Consider the following 12,644-nt stretch of genomic DNA (forward strand, 5'->3'; position numbering starts at 1 on the left):
TATGAAGTTTTATGGTAGAAAATGAAAAGTTGTTGATAGATAAACAACTTTTGTTAATGAAATTTTGATGAAAACATGATTTTGAGACTAAATTGAAAAGAAGCAAAATTTATGGAAAAATTCTGAATTTTGTGAAATACATGGGCTGTAAATGCTATATGTAAAAATTGGCTAGGCTTGGAATAAGGATTAAATTGCATGAATTTCATTTTCCAAGCCTAGGGACGAAATTAGAATTAATTAAAAGTATAGGGGCAAAATGGTAATTTTGTCTAAGATGTGAATTGGATTGAATTGAATATGAATTATGTTAAATTGATGTTAAATTCATTCATATAGATCCGAATAGATCGAATACGGAATTGGATTGAGGAAAAGAAAGTGTCGAATTAGTAGGTTTTGCATACATGAACATTGTCGAGGTAAGTTCATGTAACTAAATGGTATATTTATATGTTTGAATTGAATGTTGTGTATGTAAATTGTATAATTGTCTTACATATGAAATGGATCACATATCCAACAATGCTCGATAAATGTTAAGTTCTGTTTGAATAGATGAAATTTCAATGGATATAAGGTTCCCGAATTGGTTATGGTCTTACATATGTTGCGAACACACCACAGCTCTAAAGAGCGTCCTGTTAATTGCCCTATCGAGCTTTCCGTTATATGGTTCGTGCGAGCTTCCCGTTAATAGCTCTTCGGAGCATCCCGATCGGTTGTGATCCTGTATGTGTTGTGGACACACCGCAGCTCTTATGAGCGTTCCATTATATGGCTCTTCGTGAGCTTCTTGATTAATGGCTCTTCGGAGCTTCTCGACATGGCTCGCTTGAACTTTCTGATATATGGTTATCCGAAGCTTATTGATTAATGGCTTTTCAGAGCTACTCGTTATTGGCTCACATGAGCTTTCCGAATATGGCTCTTATGAGCTTCTCGTTATACAGCCCGGATAAGCTTCCTGTTACACGGCTCACATAAGCTTCATGTTATATGGCTCGAGAAAGGGCTTCCCGATTATGTGCTCTAATAAGCACCCCCGAATATGAATTAATGGATTTCAGATTTGTACACTTCATATGTACTACCTTTGTATCCATCGATGTTTTAAATGATTTAACGGGTAAATTTTTGATATGAAATTATATGAATTCAAGATGAATTTTTATGAGAAATTCTTGAAATACAAAGATATGATATGTACATGTTCATGAATACTTGAAGTGATAAATACATGTATGTGGAAATTGAGTATTGATGAGCTCATACATGTTTCTTGATATTTATGTGAATTACATGACTAGCATGCTTGAAGAGGATATGTGTTTAGGAAAATGGTCAAATTGGCTTGAGCATGTTTATTTGCTTACCTTAAATGTGAATTAAATGGTAAGTTAATTTCCTATTATATGAACTTACTAAGCATTAAATGCTTACTCTGTTTATTTCTTCTATTTTATAGTAACTCGGAAGCTCGTTAAGGTTGAAAGTTGGTCGGAGACACATCACTCTATCCATCGGCTCATTTCGGTATAAATAGTTAGTTAATTTTGGTTATAATGAAATGTATAGGTTTAAATAGCCAATGTTGGCATATAAATGTTTTGGTTGTAATTAGCCATTTGAAATGGCTTGTGATGAATGTGTTTTGATGTATATATATGAGATAATGTCATGTTTGATATGAGTGTTTAGTATGATTAATTGATAGTAAACTTCATAAGTATGTCTATATGCATTTTTTGTCAAATAGGTAAGTTTGGATATATGGATTTATGAAGTGATATGTCATGCATAAGACTTGATTTTGGTTTGGTTTAAATGTCTTGGATTGGCTTATAAATATGTTAAAGTGTTTATGTAGGTGGAAGGCAAATTTGGGTGAGAAATATGGCTTGGAAATAACCATATTTCGTCCACATGGGCGTGTGTCTCAGCCGTGTGTGACACACGGCCTATCACACGGGCGTGTGTTTTGGCCGTGTGTCTCATGCATTTTAAAATTTTCAAAACTGAATGCTCAAAATTGATCACACGGCCTGACACATGGGCGTGTGGCTTGGCCGTGTGACCTCTGCATCTATTTAGTGTAAATTTTCATGTTCACGTGGCTTAATACACGGGCGTTTGTCTTGGTCGTGTGACCCAAGTCAGAGAGTTACACGGGTATGAACATGAGCTGGGACACGGCCGTGTGCCTTACTTTGAATGCCCACACGGACTGGCCACACGGGCGTGTGTCCCGTGCACCTAGGAAAATTTTTGAAATTTTGCGAAAGATTCTCTAAGTACCCGGTTTAGTCCTGACTTGTTTCTAATGTATGTTTTGGGCCTCGAGGGCTCATATAAGAGACTTTATAAATAATATCTGACGTGAATGTTAAATAATATGAAATGTCTGTATTTAATTTGTTTATTCCGGTAATGCTCCGTAACCCTGTTCCGACGACGGATATGGGTTAGAGGTGTTACATCATTTATTTAATTGAACTTTATACATTTTATTATAACACATCTTTCATCTTTACTAGTTTTTGTAAACTTCATTATCACTCTATTTTTGTATGTTTCTAAATATTTTTCTTATTTGAATAGTTCATATAAAAGAGTCAAGTTGAAGACTCACCTAAACTGTATTTCAAAACTCCTTACTTGAACATCCAACACGATTCAATGGCCACAATTGCTTACAGAACATAATTTGCCATTACAACTCATTCTCATACTATTTATAATCATCTCAAATGCTGACAACATTCATGCAAAAAATCTTATACTTATAGTCTTACTGTTCACATACTTCTTATAGGCTTAGCCAAAATCTAACATGCAAAACTGTCATACTTACCCGAAGATGGGATAACAACTGATTAGTTCCAGATTCTTAGCATTCAACTTAGAAAAAAGGAATTATAATTGGTTTATGAAAAAGAATCAAAGAACAACATTTTCAGAGAGAAGAATAATAACATCTTTTTAGAACCATTTCACATATATGCATACAACTATTCAGTGGAACTTAACAAGTGTCACATGTGTTAGAATTTACCTTCTTAATGGTCTACAATTACCGAGAAACATAAATGAGTACCATGCATTCACAATTATCAAACTAGGCTATTCAGTTGATTTCTAACTAGATTACTTATAATATAACTAGCATAATACTCCAGACAAATAAGGTGTACTATACCTTTAGCGAAAACTCACACCATACATACCCTTTTATCACTTACCACAGGCTTCTTCTTAATACATCAGAATATCATGAAATAAAATCCTTACTTAATTACGTGGCGGTTACTATACGCTTACATGTATATGCCACAACAAACAATTAGGCAAATTACTCTTCTCTAGTCAGTACTATACACCAAAATCTTAAACCTGCCACACCTGGGGTGTTACAAAGAAGCTTACTGGCGTTGCGATGATGGACGACATCGTGATGATGCAAATGAGGACGTTGCAACCTGGCGACATGTTTCCCACAAACACCAAGTTTCTTGTCCTAGTTAAACTCTGCTATCTTTTTTCAGTCAAACTTTGATTACTTCAGGGATATTTTAGTCATTTTAACCCTTTAAACTTAGCCTATTTAAAGGGGCCTTATATCACTGTTTCGATAAGGCAATTAAATATGTAGTACTACATGGCTTTTCTTTTGAGGGAAACAAAATATAGTAGCAGGTGTTTTGGTGAAAGTTTTCATGGTAACCATGGAGAGAATTTTGTATCCCTTTTTTGAGAGAACTCTATGAAAGTTAAGGCTTTGTTTTCAGTGTTTGGGTTTGTATGTTTAGTACATTTAGTTTTATTTTCTCCATATTGTACTCTTGTTTGTTTACTCATCTAGTGAAAAGACGAGGCCTTATTTGCTCGTGGTTTTTATCCTCTTCGGAGGAGTTTTCCACATAAAATTTGTGTTTGATTTTCTCTACCTTTTCAATTTTGTTGTTTATACGGGTCGATCCCCAACAGGTTCAATGCAGCCAAAAGTTCTTCTCTAACCCTCTAAAAGATCATATTTATAAAGTTTGTTTGACCTAAGTTAGGGCTACAATTTGCTTGGACTTCAATCCTTGAAAAAGACAAAAATAGCCTTGAATCCGAAGTCAAAATAGCAAGAAAATCCATGTCACACAAGCGTTGGCATTGTGGCTCGGGCTTCTGGTGCTGGGGCTCCATGGTTTTGAGTCGCAGCCCACTCATCCTTCTTATGTTCTTCACATTTTGCTCATTTTCGCCCATTCATTTCAATTCCATTGGTTCTCAAACCAACATCCCAAGCTCATATGCACCTAAATAAAGTCATGAAACACCAAATTAATTAATAATTACTAAATCATATAGAATTAAAATAAAAATGCTAATGTATGCAAATGTGACACTAAACATGCAAATGAAGCTAAAACATGATATTTCACTTGAAGAGCAATGAAAAGTAAAGCAATAAGACCAAAATATATAAATTATGAACACTTATCAAGTCTTCAATAATGCAAGATATATACAGCAGGACCTTGTTGTGCGATGTTTTGTGTGGGCTAGACATTATAAATCAACAGAAATGAAGGATTCAAGAATTTTAGAAAGAAAAGAGATGCGACGAAGCTAACATCTACCAAGAGAGGGGGTGGGCTAAATTAAATACGGATGGTGCTGCAGGGAAAATGCGCAAGCAGCTTGGGGTGGCCTTTTACGAGATGCTAATGGTAATTGGTTGGTTTTACTAGATGTGTTGGTGTTTCTTCTATCTTGAAAGCTGAATTGTGAGGTATTATTCACGGCTTAAATGTGGCTTGGTCTTCTGGACTAAGAAAGGTCAAGGTTGATTATGATGATGTTGAACCCATTTTCGCAGTGACCAATAGTTTGGCTTTAGTGTGTCAAATTTATCAACTTTGTAAATAAGCATGGCAAGTGACTTTCAAGCATGTTTTTAGAGAAGCAAAGTTGAAACAAGATCCTTACGAGGGCTAATGGTTTTCAAAGATATCCTCCTCGAGGGATTGAAGCTTTATTATTGAAGGACTATAATTTGGTATATTTTCTCTTTAACCCAAAGAAAAACATCTATACTGGGTCAAGCACATACACTTGAGTACCTCATCAACTTGACTCCAAACCCCAATAATACACTTTAACCATTGTGACAGGATTTGTATTTCGGATCCCCCCATACATAAAATCAATAGCAAAGATTAAACCGGCAATTAAAATATGTTAAAATACATTATTTTCAGCAGTTAAATTTTTAATTTAATCATTCATTTATTTTTAGATTTCTTTTAAAATTGATTTTTTTTAAAATACAATAAAATTATTGAAAATATAAACGCCCTTGTAATAAAATTTATTATTTTTGAATCTTTTTTCAACTAAGTTGGTGTTTATTTTACTACCAATAAGCAGTGTATATATATGCTGTGAATTTATGGTAAGGCACATGTTCTTCCCCCCATTACCCGCACTGATTCAGTTGCGTGAGGCTTGAAAATCTATTTTGTTTAAGAAAGGGTTGGCTTAAAGTTGCCGAGATCAAACTTTGGGCTTGAATGGATTCTGTATGAACCAAGAGTGACACAATATATAATATTTGTAGTGGTTTTCCACTTTAGCCCAATGCCCAATGTTCTCTGCTCATTTTTACATAATTCTTGGTTGCAAGAAAGAAAGAAATAGGAGTGTATAAGCTTGTAGCAACATAAATGGCTAAGTCAAGAAATTGGACTGCAGTTTTAGGATCCCCTACAGTTTTACGCTTTTTATGATATTAAAGTAGAAGGTACAAGTTTTTTTACTTACCAGTTCTGCAGATTTCGTTTTGTCTGAAAGAAGGTGCAGTATGATATGGAGGAATCAAAGATGAATCATTCTTTCTCCATTGGGTTTTAAAAGAAGTTGGTTTCTAAATTAAGCATTTGGGTGGCACAACACTCAAACACTGACAGTTCTAAAAGACTGAACCCTTGTTATGACGAAAACAATCATCAAGCAAGATCTGTTTGCAGCAAGTCTTCCACCGAGCTTTTGTTAAATGGTGGGTTTCTAGATTTATGTCAGGATACAAGGGATGGTCGAACTTTTATCCCTTTTCATCATTGAAAATGAGCTTCAAAGATAGTTTATAGTAGTTAGGAGGGAAAAGCCAAGTCTTACATGTGGCATGCCACCCTTCGCTGTATGTATGGTCCAGTCACCAGTGATTTTATGAACAAGCAATGGCTAAAAGCCAGAAGATAAAAAAAAAAAAAGAAGTAAAAGGGTCGATAGAAAATTTGGTTCTCCAACTGGACCACTTTTAACTTTTTAATATTGAAAGGAAAACAATTAATGATATGATGATTATCTTTTACTTCTGTCACCCACAATAGGCCAGGCCAATCTTTAGTGGCTTGATGACATGTTATTTTCAACCCAAAAAACTTAACACATCACTACTTTTAAACGTCTGCAATTCCTTATCAGTATATATACTACAAAAAAAATTTGGCTTTCATTTATTTTAACTTTAATTTTAAACATTGAAAATTGATATAAACGTTCTGGCATGATAACTTGATATTAATCAATCAAGCCGCTAGCATTTATATAATGGTGTTAGTCCTTGTACAATATTTTGATTGATGAAATACAATTTTAAATAGTTAACCCAAAGTAAAATCTCAAATGGCAACAACCAGTGGATCATATTTTATTAGAATGAGATATTTTTTAGTCTTTTTCCTAGACAACAAGTTTAATTTTGAACAGAAATATAGTGCAGGACCCGACATATGGTTTTTGCATCAGACACGTGAAGGATAGGAAAAGAGTTCCGTCGAACAGAATGGCAAGGGCAATGGCACGCAACATGGGGGGTTCAAATCAAGGGCCCCTCCAACTGATGTGGAAGTAGCTAACAGCATTGGAAAAGTTTGGTAAGATGAACTCAAAGCAATGGTATCAAGTTATAACTTTAATGTACTACCATGAGTTGGATTGTAATAGCACTAGATTAGGGAGCATATGTTTGGCTACTTAATATCATGTTCAATATATGCATTAATTAACCACTTATAGGAAAACATTTCCATCAACCAGATTGGCATTGTATTTGCTGGCACCCGACATGGGTTTAAATCATGGGCCCTTTCCATCTGTATGGGAAGTAGCTAGCTAGCAGCAATATTGAAAATGTTTTGCTAAGATGAAATCTAGCCAAGCCAGCATAGGATCTCAGATTATGTTTAGATGTCAAGTTAAACTATCACCTTGTCATTACTAGGTTGTAATCCTAACAAGGGAGCTACTAGTAGGAACTTTTAGGTGCCTTCATCATGTGGGAACTTTTTTATGGAGTCTTGGTCAATCTGTACACGAAAAACACACCAACCATTCACGAGAAAAATTTGGACCTAGGGCTTCAGGAATTCATCACGGCCCCAGTGAAACATCTTTTTCTCTATCTAGAAAACTACAAGGGTCCTAAAAATATAGTCTCGAAAATCATGAATTAAAGGCAAAGAAGAAAGGTGTTTACTTAATCTTTTGCAAAGGTCAAAAAGATCCAATTCCCCAAAAGAGTGTTCTTTAAGGGGCACCGTTTTCATACTACTTTTTTAGCAAGATGAAGGACAAAATAATTCAGGAAAAAAAAGGATAGATATATTCAAACTATAGAAAGGAAAACTCTCAAGGTACAAAGCACATATACAAGTAATATTAAAAAAAAAGAAGAAGCTAACATTTGTTTCCTAGATTCCTAGCTAACCGGGATTTTAATACAACAAAATAACTTTCACTGCACAAAGCATTGAGAGAAGTACTCCATGGATAATCTTTCGAATGAGCTTGTGAACAGTCATGTGATTATTACTGAATGTAGTGGATGATGAATGCTGGGGTGACAAGCTACTGGATACGTGTTACCTAAGGCCCTGATATAGGCCTAGATAAACTCATCTCATCTCTGCCAAACTTCTAATCAACTGTTTCTTTGCTGTGTTCTGTTGCTCAGCTTCCATGGACCATGAATAAAGAAGCCAGAGCAAAAAATGGAAAAAGTATGATGGGAAATGTAAACAATAGTAGAACTTTACACCTCGTTTTGATCACTAATTCCCTAAAATGTACAGATGAAGCACCAACATAGGTAAAAGCTCCCTTCCTTCAAATGATAGTTACTTGTTAATTAGACCATGTACTTTACTGCACAAAGCTCCTTTAGTTAACCCTGTTGTAAGTAAAACAAAATGCTGCAAGTAAATTAGCACACATCTCAATCCCATGAGGGAGCAGTGGCAGACTAGTAGCTGCTGAAAACCCAGGATTTGAAAGAAGAAAGCATTTGATAGATGGAACAATTAAGGGGGGTGTTGTTTTAACTAAAATTTCAACACTCAACAGTGACATCTTGATTATCAAATTTAGGGTTTCAGATAAGATGTCATGACGAAACCAGGCCATGTGGGTATTGTTTAATCAGACCCATGTCTGTGCCCACACTTCCATTGGCAAACCTATTGCTTACAAAAGCTGTCATTTTCCTATGCTAACTCTTCAAGACATGTATTTACAGTGAAAGCTCCATTATTCATTTCAATGAAACTAAAATAGAATAAACAATATAGCTGGCATATTCAAAATTATTACTGCATCATAATAAATTCAAGGCTTAATACATTTCATTCACCATGCAAAACAGATAAGAGATAATACAGATCTAATCAGCTTATACAAGAGTGAAGGATGTTTATCATGTTAGAATTGACTTGGTAACCCCTCATGCCAAGGAACTCTATTTCATGGGACTTTGAAACTGTTAAAGAAAGGGCAAGTCTTTATTTTTCCCTCATCTTCGGTTCTTTACCAAGGTCAAGCATCGTTTAAAAAAAGGATTGATTTTGAGGGAAGAGCCTAGGTCTTGAAACCCTAGAGAGATGGTAAAAGAAGAGAGAATGTTTACCAAAAGTTCAAAGCCGGATTGAAAACAGCAGAAACAGACAGATCAGAGAACAGGAAGCCGTCATGGGAAAGATCTGCCTAATGATAAATCAGAAATATAAGTGTTTGGACTGACAAAAACATCATAGCATCAAAGAAAAAGAAAAAACAAAAAAAGAGTAATGATGAAACTTTTTACACAGATGATGAACAAAAATTGGTCAAAACTCTTCATCATTACACCAATCTGCACATAACTAACAGTGTTAATTGCTCTAGAAACAAGATACCAAATGATTTAGAACAGCCAAATTTTCCCAAAAGAGGAAACAAGAAAACGAAAAAAGGACCCAAAATAATCATTGAAACAGAAGACCCAAACCTTTCCATGCTGCAGCCCCGTGATCTAGAATCTAGACTTGGTTAGGCAGTCGGCAGTCCCATATAGGAGCAAGCATTAGGGGGAATGAAGCCTGGTCCGACGACCTTGTACAGCCTCAATCCATTACAGCAATAACCAGATCCATAAATGAATTGTAATGCAAGAAATGGATTAAAAACAAGTGTCCTCGAGCCAGACAACATTCCCCTCAAATTGGTTACTCCGCTCAGGACATCTCAATTAAAACTATCTTGAAAGAGGCTTTTTTTTCTCATGAATTATGTATGTGTATCCCTGATTCTCTTATCTCTTTACCCCCCAAGAGTCTCGCCTGTGTTCAATGGGGACTGGGAGAGAGAGAGAGAGAGAGAGAGAGAGAGAGAGAGAGAGAGAGAAAGGGGAGGGGGTTAGGTGATGATCATGAGATGATGAAGAGAAGGATATGGGTGAAGAGGGGTTTTTAAGAGGAGTAAAAAGAGGGGAAAGCCAACGTTAAAAAAGACAAAACATAGCTGCAGACTCGACCCTACCAGCTGTTCTCTCAGTTCCAGAAATAACCACGACCCCATGCACTCTCATCTCTCTCTAACCTTCTACTTCTCTCTCTACTTTGGGTGTTATACGTATGTATCCAGAAAACAAAAATAAAAATCCTTTATCGACCGTTTGATTCTCTTGATAATAAGATGTTAAAAACTCCTCGTACAAGCAAAGTTGACTGAGAAATGGAGCAAAACACACCATTTGATGATGGTTGATGCTGTCATCAAACATATAAAAAAAAAAACTACCGAGATGATACTGTCTTTTCGTTTATGTAGCCTAGAAATCCAGACCCCTTAAGAACCGTAGGATTTATGAGATATTTTATTTTTGTAGAATGATGTTAAATAAAGAGTGTACTGGCATAAAATATAATGATGCATAAATAATTGAATAGAAAAGGAATCAAAGTAAAGGATGGCCTAAAAGTGAGTCAGAGGAGTGGTTGAGTTATTGAGCTGCCCGATAATGGCAAACACATTTAATTTCTCATACTTTTTAGCATTGAGAAGAGTTTTTTTATATTTTATTTCTCTTAATAAAATGCTATACATTTATTAAATATATTATATTTTTGTTTTTCATGAAAGAGGGACCCTCGTCTGGCGTGTCACTTTTGGGAATGGCGAAGAATTCGAGGCGATATGACCGACAGATAGGGTCAGGGTCCACGCTCTCTCTCTCACCTTTGCTGCCTTTTTTACCCATCCCAACTATTTGGCCAACCCCAAGGTCAATGCGACTACGTTTTCACTTTGCTTTTCTAATTTAATTTTTGATTATTCCCTCGGCCTCAGCTAACCTTAATTAATCACCATTCCAAATCAAATAAACCAGACTCATCGGTGAGCAAGAGTTGCATATTCATGTGATATATCATTCAAACCAACAAAATGGAACTGACAACACCAATGCATGTCTTCCCTCTGCGAAATGGTATACCCTTTGAGTCCTCCAATTGGAAGCAATTTGTCATTCCGCTACACCTTGCTGTCCCAATATCAGTCTATTCTATATTAACAACAACCCATGGACATTGTCTCCCATTAATATAAAGATCTAAAACGTTATGATATCTTTGGATTCTTTGAAATGATACATTAATGTGTTTGTGTCAGGATAGAGACTTACCAAATTAATAAGTATCATTCTGCATTACATGTAGCTCCTCAAATTAATGATTCGGTTTCTCTTTTCCATCTAATTTTGCCACTAGTCCCTTTTTAGGCTTTCAAAATTAATCCTTCTACATTTGTCTCTAATTAACCCAATAATGTTATTCAAACTTAAGTTATCTCATATAGAATGTAATATATTTTACCATTTCACCTAACACTATGATAGGAAAATATAATATACGAGAGCACCCACAAATGACATTTATGCATAGCAGGGACAGAGGCAAGGGAGGCATGCAAGGGCCCTAGCCCCCAAGATAACAAATTATCAATTCAGTCCCTTGAAATTTTTAAATTTATAAGTTAGTTTGATGGTAAAAATATATTCTGCTCTCCCTAAAGATGGAAAAAATTCAATTTAATCCTTTTTAAAACTCTAGACTAACAAGTAAAAAAAATTATACTTTGACCCCTTTAAATTTTATAATTTAATCCCTTGAACGATAAACTTTTAGCTTTATCCTGATCATAGTAAAACTCGAACCTATATGCTTAAAAACCTTTGCTTTTTCCGCTTCCCCTTTTATGATAGCATTATTCTCTTTTACTATACATGTTTGTAATTCATGATTGCTCTTTTTTAATAATAATATTTTTAAAGTTGTAACTCGTGTTTTTCCAAAGAAATTGTTGGTTAACAATACTGGTAACTTAGGCAAAAATGGGGAAAATACGAGAAAAGATGCTTCCCTCTTCCAAGATTTTTAAATCTAAACTGATTAATGAATAGATAAATATATGAAAATCTTACTTAGGGGAATGTCCAAAACATTAATTAACCACAAAGTAGCAGGCATTGTTTTGCTCATACAGCTGAACCAATGACTAAATAATTGATGGGTTGGGAAATTTGTTTTATTTCTGGCCAATCGATTTCAAACTATGGAAGGTGAAAGAGCTGAGAGGGAAAACGGTGGTGGTGTACTTAGAAAGTTATTGTCATTACGTTCATATACTGCAAACTTGCTGCTGCTACTCCATTTACTGTTGGGTGTTCCCCTTTGCAGTGTTTTATGGAACGCTGCTCCTACAATTAATAATCACGTAATTGTGGAATATCTAGCTGGCAAACATGACAGTGTATTGCTTCTTTGTACATCTCCAAATGTCAATTAAATTCCACCATTCATTCAGAATTAACTAACTCATCATGCACTACTCATAACTAATATAATAAATTCAACAAATCTATGGGGGAAGAAAAAAGAACAGTAAAGAGTATGATATTTAGGGTTTTAATAAATGTAATGTGAAACTAAACAGGCTAAGAACACCCATAATTACTAAGTAGAAATGTGGTATTAAGGGTAAATAAAATAAAGGCTAAAGGGAGTTGCCCGGAAGATGTGCTGCCATGCTGTATATCTTCCACAGCAAAGGCTCCACCATTGTCGCTCTTTTCTCAACTGTACATCAGAGTGACAAACGGAGAGGACGATACTGGCTCCAGATTTCAACGCTTTCACAGTCTTGAAAATTGTGTCAAAGTAGAGAGAGAGCAAGTGGGAAAGAAACAACACGTAAATGTCAAATCCTGCATCTCCAGCCCAGGTTGTCGAGTCTTCAATTATATAATAATCATAATATTATTATTATTAATGCATGAG

The 12,644-nt window shown here is 35.3% G+C and overlaps 2 long non-coding RNA genes across 2 annotated transcripts; both read right to left on the reverse strand.

Annotated features, from left to right (window-relative positions):
- Positions 1-3,880: 3,880 nt before the first annotated feature.
- On the reverse strand, positions 3,881-6,201 carry LOC121219092 (uncharacterized). The gene is made up of 2 exons (XR_005915799.1): positions 5,815-6,201; positions 3,881-4,307 (listed from the first exon to the last, which is right to left on the reverse strand). It is a non-coding gene; the product is annotated as an uncharacterized lncRNA (long non-coding RNA).
- A 1,433-nt stretch (positions 6,202-7,634) lies between these two features.
- Positions 7,635-10,264, reverse strand: LOC107954433 (uncharacterized). The gene is made up of 2 exons (XR_001699555.2): positions 9,317-10,264; positions 7,635-9,181 (listed from the first exon to the last, which is right to left on the reverse strand). It is a non-coding gene; the product is annotated as an uncharacterized lncRNA (long non-coding RNA).
- Positions 10,265-12,644: the final 2,380 nt, after the last annotated feature.

This window comes from Gossypium hirsutum, chromosome D07 (assembly GCF_007990345.1).
Source record: "Gossypium hirsutum isolate 1008001.06 chromosome D07, Gossypium_hirsutum_v2.1, whole genome shotgun sequence".
Classification (NCBI taxonomy): domain Eukaryota; kingdom Viridiplantae; phylum Streptophyta; class Magnoliopsida; order Malvales; family Malvaceae; genus Gossypium; species Gossypium hirsutum.